Below are 19129 nucleotides of genomic sequence, written 5' to 3'. Positions count from 1 at the left end.
CTTCTGAATGCCGCTAGCTCGCCACCCACCCACGGGTGAACCTGGTCAGGGTACTTTCTCTCGGGGGCAGACTCTGATCCTGGCGGGCTACCGGTGTCTCTGTTTGCTCGTTTCTTTCTTCCATTTCGGGAAAGGCTTCCTTACTGGGTGTGGAAATCTCCTATGCCTTTCCTCGCCTATTCTGTCAGCTTTAAAATTCTCTTTCAGTTGCCACCCTCACAGATGGATTAGGAAACTCTTTCCGGTGCACTCATTAGTGAAATGACCTCAATGAAGCTGGAATCCAATATCTAATCGCCGATTTTTACCGAGTCCACACGCCAGGGGGGTCGGGGTCCAATGCAGCCCCGGCCAGGCCCAGGCCCCTTGGACTGGGCCACAGGAGGACACAGAGGAGGGTCCCGGCCCCCACGGTCGCGTTGCCGGCAGTTCTCCAAGGGCTTGGGCGTTTTCCGGAGGTAGGAGATGGAGGGGACTGATTTCTTCAGCGCCCCACTAACCACGCCACCCCACCCATGGGACACATCCCAAGAGAGAGAGAGAGACGCCCCATACACTCGCTCCCCTCCCCCATGCGCTGTGCCCCAGCCCGGGCCCGGGGGAATAGGCGGCAGCCCACCCACAGGGTGGGGGGCGCAGCTGAAAGGGGTTGTCGGGGAGGGCGGCCCCTGCCTGGGGTCAAAGGGCGGGCGACCCGCGCGTGCGCAATCGGCGGCGGCGGCGGCGGCGGCGGCGGCGGCGGCGGGGGCGGCCACGAGCTGGGGGTGGGCCAGGCGAGGAGAGGAAGGGGGCTGGAAGGTCTCCACCTTGGCGAGTCCAGCCGTGGAGGCGCATCTTGTGTGAGTGTGAGTGAGTGAGTGTGAGTGTGTGTGTGTGTGTGTGTGTGTGTGTATAGAGAGACAGCCCCCCACCCCGGCCCGCCGCTCCCTGCCCGCCCCGCCCCGCCTGTCACCCCCGTCCCTCGGAGCCCGCCGGACCCGGCCGGTGAACTCAACAGGCCCGCCCGGTGCGGGTCAGCGCCGGCGCGGGGCCTGGGGCGGGAGGAGGCGGCGGGGAAGCGCAGAGAGGCTCGGCTTCTTGAGCGGGGCAGGGGCGCCCTCCGCCGTCTAGGGCCACACCACCCTGAACGCGCCCGATCTCGTCTGGTCTCGGAAGCTAAGCAGGGTCGGGCCTGGTTAGTACTTGGATGGGAGACCGCCTGGGAATACCGGGTGCCGTAGGCTTCTTCTTTTTTTTTTTTTTTGTTTTGTTTTGCCTCTTGTTCTGTCCCCTCTCTGGGAGCGAGGCGGCGGCCCGGGGCGGGGGTCTCCCCCACCCTCAGCGCCCGCCGCGGTGCCTGGCGCCCCAGCCCGCACCGTGGGGCCTCCTCTTGTCCCAAGCCGCGACACCGCCGTCACGCGGCAGCATGCGTGGCTTCTGGACTGTCAGGTCTCAGACCAAAGGTCTGCTCTGTGGGAACCGACACGCTGGAGGAAACCTTGAGAGTCTGAGAGGGGAGGGAGTTCCAGAAGAAGGCCAGGATGTCATTTTGAGGGAGTATGTGACCAGAACTCGTCCCGTTGCTTTTGGGGTTCTATGGGCTACACGTAGGAATCTTTGGTGGTGGCACCTGATGTTGGGGGATCCGGAGTCACACCCAGACCTGCTCCACAGGCCTCCTTTTACTTTTCTCTTCGGATTCATTATGTTTAAAAAGTGTCTCTTATCTCTATGATTGCATTTTCTTTTCTCTCTCTTTTCAAGCAGATGATGGGAGTCCAAGTATTAAGGTGACATGTGTTGCCCGTGCCCCCCTCCCCCCTGTGTTCTTATTCATTAACCTCTGATGTTGTTCCAGCGTATTGTGGGGGTACCAATGTTAAGGTCGGGTACGTTGCCCTCTCCCAGCCTCCCCCCTCGGGTCAGAGCCTCAAGTGCGCCCATCCCCCAGTCGGTGCGCACCCACCCCATTCCTAATGGAGGTGTATGCCCATCCCCTCCCCCCACCCGCCCGACACCCACCCGATGAAGGTGATTCCTCTGTGTCCACTTGGGTGTCCGTCGGTTCGTACCCATTTGCTGGTGAGCGCGAGCACGTGGTGCTCGTGTGTCCATTCTTGGGCTACCTGGCTTACTGGAACGGGTTCCAGCTCTGGCCAGGAGAACCACGAGAGGTGCCCTCTCACCGCTGCTCCTCCTAGCTGAATAGCACTCCGTGGTGTCCACGCGCCACATTTCATTTACGCACTCGTGGGTCGATGGGCACTCGGGTCGCTTCCAGGTCTTTGCGATTGTGACTTGTGCCCTGACTCTAACCCTAACCCTTACCCAGCCCCGTCTCCTCCTCGGCCCCTGCCTGACTGACTCCTTCCCGCCCGGCCTGTCACCTGTCACCGTCCTCTGCCCCTGCCTGACACGCTCCTCCCCGCCCGGGCCGTCACCGTCCTCGGCCCCTGCCTGACGGGGCTCCTCCGTCGCCTGGGCCTTCCAAGGGCTTGGTGTGGACGCTGGTTCCAGGACGCCCTCCCAGGAACCCGGTAGCAGGGCGGCCGCAGCGTCTCGCGCCACCCAACCGTCCGCCGGCCGGCGGCCGTCGCTAAGTGGCCTGCGGGGGACGTGCCCCCACTGTGGGGCGGGCGCCCAGCCTGGTGTCTTCTCTGAGGCCCCGTGGCTGCTTTTCCCCCCCGCAAGGGGAGAGCCGCGGAGGTGGGGACCGCCTCCTCGTGGGGACGTACACCCAGCTCTCCACGTCGGATTCCGGGGCTCTCTGTCCTGCCAGAAGGCCCAGCTGGCCTGCGGGTCCTTAGAGTGGCAAAAACATCCGAAAACTGAGATTGAGGGTCCGGTGGTTGTCTGCACTTTTGTGCTGGGCACCCCAGGGAGGCCCGGGGGCTGGCTGGACAACGCGGTCTGCTGGGCGGGGGGGGGGGGGGTTTGGAGGAGCAACTGATGCCCTTTGCACTTTGGGTAGCAAGTGTCTGAGGTGTCTCTGAGCCCTGCGCCATGTCGGGGGTGGGGGTGGGAGGTCGGGGGGGGGGTGGAGGAGCAGGAGGAGGAGGAGGAGGAGGAGGTGGGAAGGGCCGTGGCCTGCAGTCGTGTTCCCGGGGTGGCTTCTTCCACAGGCTGCTTGGCCTGGGCTCCCTGCACCTGGGCCTTTGGAGGACTGGCCCTGTGCTTGCCAACGCTTCCCCTGCAGGGACCCAGAGCTGGGAGGTTGCATCTCTCAGCCCTGGGTCGGGCAGAGCCCCAGCGGGCCATGCCCACAACCTCTCTCAGCACGGGTCCCCCAGAAGGCTCCTTTGGGACCAGGATTCTCTTGCGGGTGACTCTTTAAGGTCTGGCCCCTGGATGGAGGGGCACCAGGAGTAGAGGAGCAGGAAGGGGAAGGGGGTGGCCGTGCGAGGGGACACTTTCAGGCCAAGTCCCAGCTTCAGCCTGATCCTCCTGGGAACCCCGGGGTGTACGTCACACCTCCTGGTTGTCCCGCTCTGAGACAAGGAGCCGGGCTTCGCATTCCCCCAGCAGCCAGTCGTGGGCTGAGGACACCTGGGGCGTTGGGAACTCCCTGGCTTCTCCTTGGCTTAACATCTGGAGCTGCTTGTGAATCGTGCCGCCACACACACCCGAGTGCAGGTGTCTTCTGCACAGACTGCGGGCCTCGCTCTTCTGAATGCCGCTAGCTCGCCACCCACCCACGGGTGAACCTGGTCAGGGTACTTTCTCTCGGGGGCAGACTCTGATCCTGGCGGGCTACCGGTGTCTCTGTTTGCTCGTTTCTTTCTTCCATTTCGGGAAAGGCTTCCTTACTGGGTGTGGAAATCTCCTATGCCTTTCCTCGCCTATTCTGTCAGCTTTAAAATTCTCTTTCAGTTGCCACCCTCACAGATGGATTAGGAAACTCTTTCCGGTGCACTCATTAGTGAAATGACCTCAATGAAGCTGGAATCCAATATCTAATCGCCGATTTTTAGCGAGTCCACACGCCAGGGGGGTCGGGGTCCAATGCAGCCCCGGCCAGGCCCAGGCCCCTAGGACTGGGCCACAGGAGGACACAGAGGAGGGTCCCGGCCCCCACGGTCGCGTTGCCGGCAGTTCTCCAAGGGCTTGGGCGTTTTCCAGAGGTAGGAGATGGAGGGGACTGATTTCTTCAGCGCCCCACTAACCACGCCACCCCACCCATGGGACACATCCCAAGAGAGAGAGAGAGAGACGCCCCATACACTCGCTCCCCTCCCCCATGCGCTGTGCCCCAGCCCGGGCCCGGGGGAATAGGCGGCAGCCCACCCACAGGGTGGGGGGCGCAGCTGAAAGGGGTTGTCGGGGAGGGCGGCCCCTGCCTGGGGTCAAAGGGCGGGCGACCCGCGCGTGCGCAATCGGCGGCGGCGGCGGCGGCGGCGGCGGCGGGGGCGGCCACGAGCTGGGGGTGGGCCAGGCGAGGAGAGGAAGGGGGCTGGAAGGTCTCCACCTTGGCGAGTCCAGCCGTGGAGGCGCATCTTGTGTGAGTGTGAGTGAGTGAGTGTGAGTGTGTGTGTGTGTGTGTGTGTGTGTGTATAGAGAGACAGCCCCCCACCCCGGCCCGCCGCTCCCTGCCCGCCCCGCCCCGCCCCGCCTGTCACCCCCGTCCCTCGGAGCCCGCCGGACCCGGCCGGTGAACTCAACAGGCCCGCCCGGTGCGGGTCAGCGCCGGCGCGGGGCCTGGGGCGGGAGGAGGCGGCGGGGAAGCGCAGAGAGGCTCGGCTTCTTGAGCGGGGCAGGGGCGCCCTCCGCCGTCTAGGGCCACACCACCCTGAACGCGCCCGATCTCGTCTGGTCTCGGAAGCTAAGCAGGGTCGGGCCTGGTTAGTACTTGGATGGGAGACCGCCTGGGAATACCGGGTGCCGTAGGCTTCTTTTTTTTTTTTTTTTTTGTTTTGTTTTGCCTCTTGTTCTGTCCCCTCTCTGGGAGCGAGGCGGCGGCCCGGGGCGGGGGTCACCCCCACCCTCAGCGCCCGCCGCGGTGCCTGGCGCCCCAGCCCGCACCGTGGGGCCTCCTCTTGTCCCAAGCCGCGACACCGCCGTCACGCGGCAGCATGCGTGGCTTCTGGACTGTCAGGTCTCAGACCAAAGGTCTGCTCTGTGGGAACCGACACGCTGGAGGAAACCTTGAGAGTCTGAGAGGGGAGGGAGTTCCAGAAGAAGGCCAGGATGTCATTTTGAGGGAGTATGTGACCAGAACTCGTCCCGTTGCTTTTGGGGTTCTATGGGCTACACGTAGGAATCTTTGGTGGTGGCACCTGATGTTGGGGGATCCGGAGTCACACCCAGACCTGCTCCACAGGCCTCCTTTTACTTTTCTCTTCGGATTCATTATGTTTAAAAAGTGTCTCTTATCTCTATGATTGCATTTTCTTTTCTCTCTCTTTTCAAGCAGATGATGGGAGTCCAAGTATTAAGGTGACATGTGTTGCCCGTGCCCCCCTCCCCCCTGTGTTCTTATTCATTAACCTCTGATGTTGTTCCAGCGTATTGTGGGGGTACCAATGTTAAGGTCGGGTACGTTGCCCTCTCCCAGCCTCCCCCCTCGGGTCAGAGCCTCAAGTGCGCCCATCCCCCAGTCGGTGCGCACCCACCCCATTCCTAATGGAGGTGTATGCCCATCCCCTCCCCCCACCCGCCCGACACCCACCCGATGAAGGTGATTCCTCTGTGTCCACTTGGGTGTCCGTCGGTTCGTACCCATTTGCTGGTGAGCGCGAGCACGTGGTGCTCGTGTGTCCATTCTTGGGCTACCTGGCTTACTGGAACGGGTTCCAGCTCTGGCCAGGAGAACCACGAGAGGTGCCCTCTCACCGCTGCTCCTCCTAGCTGAATAGCACTCCGTGGTGTCCACGCGCCACATTTCATTTACGCACTCGTGGGTCGATGGGCACTCGGGTCGCTTCCAGGTCTTTGCGATTGTGACTTGTGCCCTGACTCTAACCCTAACCCTTACCCAGCCCCGTCTCCTCCTCGGCCCCTGCCTGACTGACTCCTTCCCGCCCGGCCTGTCACCTGTCACCGTCCTCTGCCCCTGCCTGACACGCTCCTCCCCGCCCGGGCCGTCACCGTCCTCGGCCCCTGCCTGACGGGGCTCCTCCGTCGCCTGGGCCTTCCAAGGGCTTGGTGTGGACGCTGGTTCCAGGACGCCCTCCCAGGAACCCGGTAGCAGGGCGGCCGCAGCGTCTCGCGCCACCCAACCGTCCGCCGGCCGGCGGCCGTCGCTAAGTGGCCTGCGGGGGACGTGCCCCCACTGTGGGGCGGGCGCCCAGCCTGGTGTCTTCTCTGAGGCCCCGTGGCTGCTTTTCCCCCCCGCAAGGGGAGAGCCGCGGAGGTGGGGACCGCCTCCTCGTGGGGACGTACACCCAGCTCTCCACGTCGGATTCCGGGGCTCTCTGTCCTGCCAGAAGGCCCAGCTGGCCTGCGGGTCCTTAGAGTGGCAAAAACATCCGAAAACTGAGATTGAGGGTCCGGTGGTTGTCTGCACTTTTGTGCTGGGCACCCCAGGGAGGCCCGGGGGCTGGCTGGACAACGCGGTCTGCTGGGCGGGGGGGGGGGTTTGGAGGAGCAACTGATGCCCTTTGCACTTTGGGTAGCAAGTGTCTGAGGTGTCTCTGAGCCCTGCGCCATGTCGGGGGTGGGGGTGGGAGGTCGGGGGGGGGGGTGGAGGAGCAGGAGGAGGAGGAGGAGGAGGAGGTGGGAAGGGCCGTGGCCTGCAGTCGTGTTCCCGGGGTGGCTTCTTCCACAGGCTGCTTGGCCTGGGCTCCCTGCACCTGGGCCTTTGGAGGACTGGCCCTGTGCTTGCCAACGCTTCCCCTGCAGGGACCCAGAGCTGGGAGGTTGCATCTCTCAGCCCTGGGTCGGGCAGAGCCCCAGCGGGCCATGCCCACAACCTCTCTCAGCACGGGTCCCCCAGAAGGCTCCTTTGGGACCAGGATTCTCTTGCGGGTGACTCTTTAAGGTCTGGCCCCTGGATGGAGGGGCACCAGGAGTAGAGGAGCAGGAAGGGGAAGGGGGTGGCCGTGCGAGGGGACACTTTCAGGCCAAGTCCCAGCTTCAGCCTGATCCTCCTGGGAACCCCGGGGTGTACGTCACACCTCCTGGTTGTCCCGCTCTGAGACAAGGAGCCGGGCTTCGCATTCCCCCAGCAGCCAGTCGTGGGCTGAGGACACCTGGGGCGTTGGGAACTCCCTGGCTTCTCCTTGGCTTAACATCTGGAGCTGCTTGTGAATCGTGCCGCCACACACACCCGAGTGCAGGTGTCTTCTGCACAGACTGCGGGCCTCGCTCTTCTGAATGCCGCTAGCTCGCCACCCACCCACGGGTGAACCTGGTCAGGGTACTTTCTCTCGGGGGCAGACTCTGATCCTGGCGGGCTACCGGTGTCTCTGTTTGCTCGTTTCTTTCTTCCATTTCGGGAAAGGCTTCCTTACTGGGTGTGGAAATCTCCTATGCCTTTCCTCGCCTATTCTGTCAGCTTTAAAATTCTCTTTCAGTTGCCACCCTCACAGATGGATTAGGAAACTCTTTCCGGTGCACTCATTAGTGAAATGACCTCAATGAAGCTGGAATCCAATATCTAATCGCCGATTTTTAGCGAGTCCACACGCCAGGGTGGTCGGGGTCCAATGCAGCCCCGGCCAGGCCCAGGCCCCTTGGACTGGGCCACAGGAGGACACAGAGGAGGGTCCCGGCCCCCACGGTCGCGTTGCCGGCAGTTCTCCAAGGGCTTGGGCGTTTTCCGGAGGTAGGAGATGGAGGGGACTGATTTCTTCAGCGCCCCACTAACCACGCCACCCCACCCATGGGACACATCCCAAGAGAGAGAGAGAGACGCCCCATACACTCGCTCCCCTCCCCCATGCGCTGTGCCCCAGCCCGGGCCCGGGGGAATAGGCGGCAGCCCACCCACAGGGTGGGGGGCGCAGCTGAAAGGGGTTGTCGGGGAGGGCGGCCCCTGCCTGGGGTCAAAGGGCGGGCGACCCGCGCGTGCGCAATCGGCGGCGGCGGCGGCGGCGGCGGCGGCGGCGGGGGCGGCCACGAGCTGGGGGTGGGCCAGGCGAGGAGAGGAAGGGGGCTGGAAGGTCTCCACCTTGGCGAGTCCAGCCGTGGAGGCGCATCTTGTGTGAGTGTGAGTGAGTGAGTGTGAGTGTGTGTGTGTGTGTGTGTGTGTGTGTATAGAGAGACAGCCCCCCACCCCGGCCCGCCGCTCCCTGCCCGCCCCGCCCCGCCTGTCACCCCCGTCCCTCGGAGCCCGCCGGACCCGGCCGGTGAACTCAACAGGCCCGCCCGGTGCGGGTCAGCGCCGGCGCGGGGCCTGGGGCGGGAGGAGGCGGCGGGGAAGCGCAGAGAGGCTCGGCTTCTTGAGCGGGGCAGGGGCGCCCTCCGCCGTCTAGGGCCACACCACCCTGAACGCGCCCGATCTCGTCTGGTCTCGGAAGCTAAGCAGGGTCGGGCCTGGTTAGTACTTGGATGGGAGACCGCCTGGGAATACCGGGTGCCGTAGGCTTCTTTTTTTTTTTTTTTTTTGTTTTGTTTTGCCTCTTGTTCTGTCCCCTCTCTGGGAGCGAGGCGGCGGCCCGGGGCGGGGGTCTCCCCCACCCTCAGCGCCCGCCGCGGTGCCTGGCGCCCCAGCCCGCACCGTGGGGCCTCCTCTTGTCCCAAGCCGCGACACCGCCGTCACGCGGCAGCATGCGTGGCTTCTGGACTGTCAGGTCTCAGACCAAAGGTCTGCTCTGTGGGAACCGACACGCTGGAGGAAACCTTGAGAGTCTGAGAGGGGAGGGAGTTCCAGAAGAAGGCCAGGATGTCATTTTGAGGGAGTATGTGACCAGAACTCGTCCCGTTGCTTTTGGGGTTCTATGGGCTACACGTAGGAATCTTTGGTGGTGGCACCTGATGTTGGGGGATCCGGAGTCACACCCAGACCTGCTCCACAGGCCTCCTTTTACTTTTCTCTTCGGATTCATTATGTTTAAAAAGTGTCTCTTATCTCTATGATTGCATTTTCTTTTCTCTCTCTTTTCAAGCAGATGATGGGAGTCCAAGTATTAAGGTGACATGTGTTGCCCGTGCCCCCCTCCCCCCTGTGTTCTTATTCATTAACCTCTGATGTTGTTCCAGCGTATTGTGGGGGTACCAATGTTAAGGTCGGGTACGTTGCCCTCTCCCAGCCTCCCCCCTCGGGTCAGAGCCTCAAGTGCGCCCATCCCCCAGTCGGTGCGCACCCACCCCATTCCTAATGGAGGTGTATGCCCATCCCCTCCCCCCACCCGCCCGACACCCACCCGATGAAGGTGATTCCTCTGTGTCCACTTGGGTGTCCGTCGGTTCGTACCCATTTGCTGGTGAGCGCGAGCACGTGGTGCTCGTGTGTCCATTCTTGGGCTACCTGGCTTACTGGAACGGGTTCCAGCTCTGGCCAGGAGAACCACGAGAGGTGCCCTCTCACCGCTGCTCCTCCTAGCTGAATAGCACTCCGTGGTGTCCACGCGCCACATTTCATTTACGCACTCGTGGGTCGATGGGCACTCGGGTCGCTTCCAGGTCTTTGCGATTGTGACTTGTGCCCTGACTCTAACCCTAACCCTTACCCAGCCCCGTCTCCTCCTCGGCCCCTGCCTGACTGACTCCTTCCCGCCCGGCCTGTCACCTGTCACCGTCCTCTGCCCCTGCCTGACACGCTCCTCCCCGCCCGGGCCGTCACCGTCCTCGGCCCCTGCCTGACGGGGCTCCTCCGTCGCCTGGGCCTTCCAAGGGCTTGGTGTGGACGCTGGTTCCAGGACGCCCTCCCAGGAACCCGGTAGCAGGGCGGCCGCAGCGTCTCGCGCCACCCAACCGTCCGCCGGCCGGCGGCCGTCGCTAAGTGGCCTGCGGGGGACGTGCCCCCACTGTGGGGCGGGCGCCCAGCCTGGTGTCTTCTCTGAGGCCCCGTGGCTGCTTTTCCCCCCCGCAAGGGGAGAGCCGCGGAGGTGGGGACCGCCTCCTCGTGGGGACGTACACCCAGCTCTCCACGTCGGATTCCGGGGCTCTCTGTCCTGCCAGAAGGCCCAGCTGGCCTGCGGGTCCTTAGAGTGGCAAAAACATCCGAAAACTGAGATTGAGGGTCCGGTGGTTGTCTGCACTTTTGTGCTGGGCACCCCAGGGAGGCCCGGGGGCTGGCTGGACAACGCGGTCTGCTGGGCGGGGGGGGGGGGGTTTGGAGGAGCAACTGATGCCCTTTGCACTTTGGGTAGCAAGTGTCTGAGGTGTCTCTGAGCCCTGCGCCATGTCGGGGGTGGGGGTGGGAGGTCGGGGGGGGGGTGGAGGAGCAGGAGGAGGAGGAGGAGGAGGAGGTGGGAAGGGCCGTGGCCTGCAGTCGTGTTCCCGGGGTGGCTTCTTCCACAGGCTGCTTGGCCTGGGCTCCCTGCACCTGGGCCTTTGGAGGACTGGCCCTGTGCTTGCCAACGCTTCCCCTGCAGGGACCCAGAGCTGGGAGGTTGCATCTCTCAGCCCTGGGTCGGGCAGAGCCCCAGCGGGCCATGCCCACAACCTCTCTCAGCACGGGTCCCCCAGAAGGCTCCTTTGGGACCAGGATTCTCTTGCGGGTGACTCTTTAAGGTCTGGCCCCTGGATGGAGGGGCACCAGGAGTAGAGGAGCAGGAAGGGGAAGGGGGTGGCCGTGCGAGGGGACACTTTCAGGCCAAGTCCCAGCTTCAGCCTGATCCTCCTGGGAACCCCGGGGTGTACGTCACACCTCCTGGTTGTCCCGCTCTGAGACAAGGAGCCGGGCTTCGCATTCCCCCAGCAGCCAGTCGTGGGCTGAGGACACCTGGGGCGTTGGGAACTCCCTGGCTTCTCCTTGGCTTAACATCTGGAGCTGCTTGTGAATCGTGCCGCCACACACACCCGAGTGCAGGTGTCTTCTGCACAGACTGCGGGCCTCGCTCTTCTGAATGCCGCTAGCTCGCCACCCACCCACGGGTGAACCTGGTCAGGGTACTTTCTCTCGGGGGCAGACTCTGATCCTGGCGGGCTACCGGTGTCTCTGTTTGCTCGTTTCTTTCTTCCATTTCGGGAAAGGCTTCCTTACTGGGTGTGGAAATCTCCTATGCCTTTCCTCGCCTATTCTGTCAGCTTTAAAATTCTCTTTCAGTTGCCACCCTCACAGATGGATTAGGAAACTCTTTCCGGTGCACTCATTAGTGAAATGACCTCAATGAAGCTGGAATCCAATATCTAATCGCCGATTTTTAGCGAGTCCACACGCCAGGGTGGTCGGGGTCCAATGCAGCCCCGGCCAGGCCCAGGCCCCTTGGACTGGGCCACAGGAGGACACAGAGGAGGGTCCCGGCCCCCACGGTCGCGTTGCCGGCAGTTCTCCAAGGGCTTGGGCGTTTTCCGGAGGTAGGAGATGGAGGGGACTGATTTCTTCAGCGCCCCACTAACCACGCCACCCCACCCATGGGACACATCCCAAGAGAGAGAGAGAGACGCCCCATACACTCGCTCCCCTCCCCCATGCGCTGTGCCCCAGCCCGGGCCCGGGGGAATAGGCGGCAGCCCACCCACAGGGTGGGGGGCGCAGCTGAAAGGGGTTGTCGGGGAGGGCGGCCCCTGCCTGGGGTCAAAGGGCGGGCGACCCGCGCGTGCGCAATCGGCGGCGGCGGCGGCGGCGGCGGCGGCGGGGGCGGCCACGAGCTGGGGGTGGGCCAGGCGAGGAGAGGAAGGGGGCTGGAAGGTCTCCACCTTGGCGAGTCCAGCCGTGGAGGCGCATCTTGTGTGAGTGTGAGTGAGTGAGTGTGAGTGTGTGTGTGTGTGTGTGTGTGTGTGTATAGAGAGACAGCCCCCCACCCCGGCCCGCCGCTCCCTGCCCGCCCCGCCCCGCCTGTCACCCCCGTCCCTCGGAGCCCGCCGGACCCGGCCGGTGAACTCAACAGGCCCGCCCGGTGCGGGTCAGCGCCGGCGCGGGGCCTGGGGCGGGAGGAGGCGGCGGGGAAGCGCAGAGAGGCTCGGCTTCTTGAGCGGGGCAGGGGCGCCCTCCGCCGTCTAGGGCCACACCACCCTGAACGCGCCCGATCTCGTCTGGTCTCGGAAGCTAAGCAGGGTCGGGCCTGGTTAGTACTTGGATGGGAGACCGCCTGGGAATACCGGGTGCCGTAGGCTTCTTTTTTTTTTTTTTTTTTGTTTTGTTTTGCCTCTTGTTCTGTCCCCTCTCTGGGAGCGAGGCGGCGGCCCGGGGCGGGGGTCTCCCCCACCCTCAGCGCCCGCCGCGGTGCCTGGCGCCCCAGCCCGCACCGTGGGGCCTCCTCTTGTCCCAAGCCGCGACACCGCCGTCACGCGGCAGCATGCGTGGCTTCTGGACTGTCAGGTCTCAGACCAAAGGTCTGCTCTGTGGGAACCGACACGCTGGAGGAAACCTTGAGAGTCTGAGAGGGGAGGGAGTTCCAGAAGAAGGCCAGGATGTCATTTTGAGGGAGTATGTGACCAGAACTCGTCCCGTTGCTTTTGGGGTTCTATGGGCTACACGTAGGAATCTTTGGTGGTGGCACCTGATGTTGGGGGATCCGGAGTCACACCCAGACCTGCTCCACAGGCCTCCTTTTACTTTTCTCTTCGGATTCATTATGTTTAAAAAGTGTCTCTTATCTCTATGATTGCATTTTCTTTTCTCTCTCTTTTCAAGCAGATGATGGGAGTCCAAGTATTAAGGTGACATGTGTTGCCCGTGCCCCCCTCCCCCCTGTGTTCTTATTCATTAACCTCTGATGTTGTTCCAGCGTATTGTGGGGGTACCAATGTTAAGGTCGGGTACGTTGCCCTCTCCCAGCCTCCCCCCTCGGGTCAGAGCCTCAAGTGCGCCCATCCCCCAGTCGGTGCGCACCCACCCCATTCCTAATGGAGGTGTATGCCCATCCCCTCCCCCCACCCGCCCGACACCCACCCGATGAAGGTGATTCCTCTGTGTCCACTTGGGTGTCCGTCGGTTCGTACCCATTTGCTGGTGAGCGCGAGCACGTGGTGCTCGTGTGTCCATTCTTGGGCTACCTGGCTTACTGGAACGGGTTCCAGCTCTGGCCAGGAGAACCACGAGAGGTGCCCTCTCACCGCTGCTCCTCCTAGCTGAATAGCACTCCGTGGTGTCCACGCGCCACATTTCATTTACGCACTCGTGGGTCGATGGGCACTCGGGTCGCTTCCAGGTCTTTGCGATTGTGACTTGTGCCCTGACTCTAACCCTAACCCTTACCCAGCCCCGTCTCCTCCTCGGCCCCTGCCTGACTGACTCCTTCCCGCCCGGCCTGTCACCTGTCACCGTCCTCTGCCCCTGCCTGACACGCTCCTCCCCGCCCGGGCCGTCACCGTCCTCGGCCCCTGCCTGACGGGGCTCCTCCGTCGCCTGGGCCTTCCAAGGGCTTGGTGTGGACGCTGGTTCCAGGACGCCCTCCCAGGAACCCGGTAGCAGGGCGGCCGCAGCGTCTCGCGCCACCCAACCGTCCGCCGGCCGGCGGCCGTCGCTAAGTGGCCTGCGGGGGACGTGCCCCCACTGTGGGGCGGGCGCCCAGCCTGGTGTCTTCTCTGAGGCCCCGTGGCTGCTTTTCCCCCCCGCAAGGGGAGAGCCGCGGAGGTGGGGACCGCCTCCTCGTGGGGACGTACACCCAGCTCTCCACGTCGGATTCCGGGGCTCTCTGTCCTGCCAGAAGGCCCAGCTGGCCTGCGGGTCCTTAGAGTGGCAAAAACATCCGAAAACTGAGATTGAGGGTCCGGTGGTTGTCTGCACTTTTGTGCTGGGCACCCCAGGGAGGCCCGGGGGCTGGCTGGACAACGCGGTCTGCTGGGCGGGGGGGGGGGGTTTGGAGGAGCAACTGATGCCCTTTGCACTTTGGGTAGCAAGTGTCTGAGGTGTCTCTGAGCCCTGCGCCATGTCGGGGGTGGGGGTGGGAGGTCGGGGGGGGGGTGGAGGAGCAGGAGGAGGAGGAGGAGGAGGAGGTGGGAAGGGCCGTGGCCTGCAGTCGTGTTCCCGGGGTGGCTTCTTCCACAGGCTGCTTGGCCTGGGCTCCCTGCACCTGGGCCTTTGGAGGACTGGCCCTGTGCTTGCCAACGCTTCCCCTGCAGGGACCCAGAGCTGGGAGGTTGCATCTCTCAGCCCTGGGTCGGGCAGAGCCCCAGCGGGCCATGCCCACAACCTCTCTCAGCACGGGTCCCCCAGAAGGCTCCTTTGGGACCAGGATTCTCTTGCGGGTGACTCTTTAAGGTCTGGCCCCTGGATGGAGGGGCACCAGGAGTAGAGGAGCAGGAAGGGGAAGGGGGTGGCCGTGCGAGGGGACACTTTCAGGCCAAGTCCCAGCTTCAGCCTGATCCTCCTGGGAACCCCGGGGTGTACGTCACACCTCCTGGTTGTCCCGCTCTGAGACAAGGAGCCGGGCTTCGCATTCCCCCAGCAGCCAGTCGTGGGCTGAGGACACCTGGGGCGTTGGGAACTCCCTGGCTTCTCCTTGGCTTAACATCTGGAGCTGCTTGTGAATCGTGCCGCCACACACACCCGAGTGCAGGTGTCTTCTGCACAGACTGCGGGCCTCGCTCTTCTGAATGCCGCTAGCTCGCCACCCACCCACGGGTGAACCTGGTCAGGGTACTTTCTCTCGGGGGCAGACTCTGATCCTGGCGGGCTACCGGTGTCTCTGTTTGCTCGTTTCTTTCTTCCATTTCGGGAAAGGCTTCCTTACTGGGTGTGGAAATCTCCTATGCCTTTCCTCGCCTATTCTGTCAGCTTTAAAATTCTCTTTCAGTTGCCACCCTCACAGATGGATTAGGAAACTCTTTCCGGTGCACTCATTAGTGAAATGACCTCAATGAAGCTGGAATCCAATATCTAATCGCCGATTTTTAGCGAGTCCACACGCCAGGGTGGTCGGGGTCCAATGCAGCCCCGGCCAGGCCCAGGCCCCTTGGACTGGGCCACAGGAGGACACAGAGGAGGGTCCCGGCCCCCACGGTCGCGTTGCCGGCAGTTCTCCAAGGGCTTGGGCGTTTTCCGGAGGTAGGAGATGGAGGGGACTGATTTCTTCAGCGCCCCACTAACCACGCCACCCCACCCATGGGACACATCCCAAGAGAGAGAGAGAGACGCCCCATACACTCGCTCCCCTCCCCCATGCGCTGTGCCCCAGCCCGGGCCCGGGGGAATAGGCGGCAGCCCACCCACAGGGTGGGGGGCGCAGCTGAAAGGGGTTGTCGGGGAGGGCGGCCCCTGCCTGGGGTCAAAGGGCGGGCGACCCGCGCGTGCGCAATCGGCGGCGGCGGCGGCGGCGGCGGGGGCGGCCACGAGCTGGGGGTGGGCCAGGCGAGGAGAGGAAGGGGGCTGGAAGGTCTCCACCTTGGCGAGTCCAGCCGTGGAGGCGCATCTTGTGTGAGTGTGAGTGAGTGAGTGTGAGTGTGTGTGTGTGTGTGTGTGTGTGTGTATAGAGAGACAGCCCCCCACCCCGGCCCGCCGCTCCCTGCCCGCCCCGCCCCGCCCCGCCTGTCACCCCCGTCCCTCGGAGCCCGCCGGACCCGGCCGGTGAACTCAACAGGCCCGCCCGGTGCGGGTCAGCGCCGGCGCGGGGCCTGGGGCGGGAGGAGGCGGCGGGGAAGCGCAGAGAGGCTCGGCTTCTTGAGCGGGGCAGGGGCGCCCTCCGCCGTCTAGGGCCACACCACCCTGAACGCGCTCGATCTCGTCTGGTCTCGGAAGCTAAGCAGGGTCGGGCCTGGTTAGTACTTGGATGGGAGACCGCCTGGGAATACCGGGTGCCGTAGGCTTCTTTTTTTTTTTTTTTTTTGTTTTGTTTTGCCTCTTGTTCTGTCCCCTCTCTGGGAGCGAGGCGGCGGCCCGGGGCGGGGGTCTCCCCCACCCTCAGCGCCCGCCGCGGTGCCTGGCGCCCCAGCCCGCACCGTGGGGCCTCCTCTTGTCCCAAGCCGCGACACCGCCGTCACGCGGCAGCATGCGTGGCTTCTGGACTGTCAGGTCTCAGACCAAAGGTCTGCTCTGTGGGAACCGACACGCTGGAGGAAACCTTGAGAGTCTGAGAGGGGAGGGAGTTCCAGAAGAAGGCCAGGATGTCATTTTGAGGGAGTATGTGACCAGAACTCGTCCCGTTGCTTTTGGGGTTCTATGGGCTACACGTAGGAATCTTTGGTGGTGGCACCTGATGTTGGGGGATCCGGAGTCACACCCAGACCTGCTCCACAGGCCTCCTTTTACTTTTCTCTTCGGATTCATTATGTTTAAAAAGAGTCTCTTATCTCTATGATTGCATTTTCTTTTCTCTCTCTTTTCAAGCAGATGATGGGAGTCCAAGTATTAAGGTGACATGTGTTGCCCGTGCCCCCCTCCCCCCTGTGTTCTTATTCATTAACCTCTGATGTTGTTCCAGCGTATTGTGGGGGTACCAATGTTAAGGTCGGGTACGTTGCCCTCTCCCAGCCTCCCCCCTCGGGTCAGAGCCTCAAGTGCGCCCATCCCCCAGTCGGTGCGCACCCACCCCATTCCTAATGGAGGTGTATGCCCATCCCCTCCCCCCACCCGCCCGACACCCACCCGATGAAGGTGATTCCTCTGTGTCCACTTGGGTGTCCGTCGGTTCGTACCCATTTGCTGGTGAGCGCGAGCACGTGGTGCTCGTGTGTCCATTCTTGGGCTACCTGGCTTACTGGAACGGGTTCCAGCTCTGGCCAGGAGAACCACGAGAGGTGCCCTCTCACCGCTGCTCCTCCTAGCTGAATAGCACTCCGTGGTGTCCACGCGCCACATTTCATTTACGCACTCGTGGGTCGATGGGCACTCGGGTCGCTTCCAGGTCTTTGCGATTGTGACTTGTGCCCTGACTCTAACCCTAACCCTTACCCAGCCCCGTCTCCTCCTCGGCCCCTGCCTGACTGACTCCTTCCCGCCCGGCCTGTCACCTGTCACCGTCCTCTGCCCCTGCCTGACACGCTCCTCCCCGCCCGGGCCGTCACCGTCCTCGGCCCCTGCCTGACGGGGCTCCTCCGTCGCCTGGGCCTTCCAAGGGCTTGGTGTGGACGCTGGTTCCAGGACGCCCTCCCAGGAACCCGGTAGCAGGGCGGCCGCAGCGTCTCGCGCCACCCAACCGTCCGCCGGCCGGCGGCCGTCGCTAAGTGGCCTGCGGGGGACGTGCCCCCACTGTGGGGCGGGCGCCCAGCCTGGTGTCTTCTCTGAGGCCCCGTGGCTGCTTTTCCCCCCCGCAAGGGGAGAGCCGCGGAGGTGGGGACCGCCTCCTCGTGGGGACGTACACCCAGCTCTCCACGTCGGATTCCGGGGCTCTCTGTCCTGCCAGAAGGCCCAGCTGGCCTGCGGGTCCTTAGAGTGGCAAAAACATCCGAAAACTGAGATTGAGGGTCCGGTGGTTGTCTGCACTTTTGTGCTGGGCACCCCAGGGAGGCCCGGGGGCTGGCTGGACAACGCGGTCTGCTGGGCGGGGGGGGGGGGTTTGGAGGAGCAACTGATGCCCTTTGCACTTTGGGTAGCAAGTGTCTGAGGTGTCTCTGAGCCCTGCGCCATGTCGGGGGTGGGGGTGGGAGGTCGGGGGGGGGGTGGAGGAGCAGGAGGAGGAGGAGGAGGAGGAGGTGGGAAGGGCCGTGGCCTGCAGTCGTGTTCCCGGGGTGGCTTCTTCCACAGGCTGCTTGGCCTGGGCTCCCTGCACCTGGGCCTTTGGAGGACTGGCCCTGTGCTTGCCAACGCTTCCCCTGCAGGGACCCAGAGCTGGGAGGTTGCATCTCTCAGCCCTGGGTCGGGCAGAGCCCCAGCGGGCCATGCCCACAACCTCTCTCAGCACGGGTCCCCCAGAAGGCTCCTTTGGGACCAGGATTCTCTTGCGGGTGACTCTTTAAGGTCTGGCCCCTGGATGGAGGGGCACCAGGAGTAGAGGAGCAGGAAGGGGAAGGGGGTGGCCGTGCGAGGGGACACTTTCAGGCCAAGTCCCAGCTTCAGCCTGATCCTCCTGGGAACCCCGGGGTGTACGTCACACCTCCTGGTTGTCCCGCTCTGAGACAAGGAGCCGGGCTTCGCATTCCCCCAGCAGCCAGTCGTGGGCTGAGGACACCTGGGGCGTTGGGAACTCCCTGGCTTCTCCTTGGCTTAACATCTGGAGCTGCTTGTGAATCGTGCCGCCACACACACCCGAGTGCAGGTGTCTTCTGCACAGACTGCGGGCCTCGCTCTTCTGAATGCCGCTAGCTCGCCACCCACCCACGGGTGAACCTGGTCAGGGTACTTTCTCTCGGGGGCAGACTCTGATCCTGGCGGGCTACCGGTGTCTCTGTTTGCTCGTTTCTTTCTTCCATTTCGGGAAAGGCTTCCTTACTGGGTGTGGAAATCTCCTATGCCTTTCCTCGCCTATTCTGTCAGCTTTAAAATTCTCTTTCAGTTGCCACCCTCACAGATGGATTAGGAAACTCTTTCCGGTGCACTCATTAGTGAAATGACCTCAATGAAGCTGGAATCCAATATCTAATCGCCGATTTTTAGCGAGTCCACACGCCAGGGGGGTCGGGGTCCAATGCAGCCCCGGCCAGGCCCAGGCCCCTAGGACTGGGCCACAGGAGGACACAGAGGAGGGTCCCGGCCCCCACGGTCGCGTTGCCGGCAGTTCTCCAAGGGCTTGGGCGTTTTCCAGAGGTAGGAGATGGAGGGGACTGATTTCTTCAGCGCCCCACTAACCACGCCACCCCACCCATGGGACACATCCCAAGAGAGAGAGAGAGAGACGCCCCATACACTCGCTCCCCTCCCCCATGCGCTGTGCCCCAGCCCGGGCCCGGGGGAATAGGCGGCAGCCCACCCACAGGGTGGGGGGCGCAGCTGAAAGGGGTTGTCGGGGAGGGCGGCCCCTGCCTGGGGTCAAAGGGCGGGCGACCCGCGCGTGCGCAATCGGCGGCGGCGGCGGCGGCGGCGGCGGCGGGGGCGGCCACGAGCTGGGGGTGGGCCAGGCGAGGAGAGGAAGGGGGCTGGAAGGTCTCCACCTTGGCGAGTCCAGCCGTGGAGGCGCATCTTGTGTGAGTGTGAGTGAGTGAGTGTGAGTGTGTGTGTGTGTGTGTGTGTGTGTGTATAGAGAGACAGCCCCCCACCCCGGCCCGCCGCTCCCTGCCCGCCCCGCCCCGC

General features: G+C 63.8%; 5 non-coding genes across 5 annotated transcripts; all 5 read left to right on the top strand.

Moving 5' to 3' along the window:
* The first annotated feature begins 1104 nt into the window (after positions 1–1104).
* On the top strand, positions 1105–1223 carry LOC142872406 (5S ribosomal RNA). The gene has a single exon (XR_012920668.1). It is a non-coding gene; the product is annotated as a 5S ribosomal RNA (ribosomal RNA).
* Positions 1224–4747: 3524 nt separating this feature from the next.
* On the top strand, positions 4748–4866 carry LOC142872844 (5S ribosomal RNA). Its single transcript, XR_012920929.1, has one exon. It is a non-coding gene; the product is annotated as a 5S ribosomal RNA (ribosomal RNA).
* Positions 4867–8384: 3518 nt separating this feature from the next.
* Positions 8385–8503, top strand: LOC142872833 (5S ribosomal RNA). Its single transcript, XR_012920919.1, has one exon. It is a non-coding gene; the product is annotated as a 5S ribosomal RNA (ribosomal RNA).
* Positions 8504–12019: 3516 nt separating this feature from the next.
* On the top strand, positions 12020–12138 carry LOC142872822 (5S ribosomal RNA). Its single transcript, XR_012920908.1, has one exon. It is a non-coding gene; the product is annotated as a 5S ribosomal RNA (ribosomal RNA).
* Positions 12139–15652: 3514 nt separating this feature from the next.
* Positions 15653–15771, top strand: LOC142872509 (5S ribosomal RNA). Its single transcript, XR_012920766.1, has one exon. It is a non-coding gene; the product is annotated as a 5S ribosomal RNA (ribosomal RNA).
* The last annotated feature ends 3358 nt before the right edge of the window (positions 15772–19129 follow it).

Source organism: Microcebus murinus, chromosome 8 (assembly GCF_040939455.1).
Source record: "Microcebus murinus isolate Inina chromosome 8, M.murinus_Inina_mat1.0, whole genome shotgun sequence".
Classification (NCBI taxonomy): Eukaryota; Metazoa; Chordata; class Mammalia; order Primates; family Cheirogaleidae; genus Microcebus; species Microcebus murinus.
The sequence above is the reverse complement of the archived record's forward strand: the minus strand, read 5'-3'. Positions and strand labels throughout refer to the sequence as shown.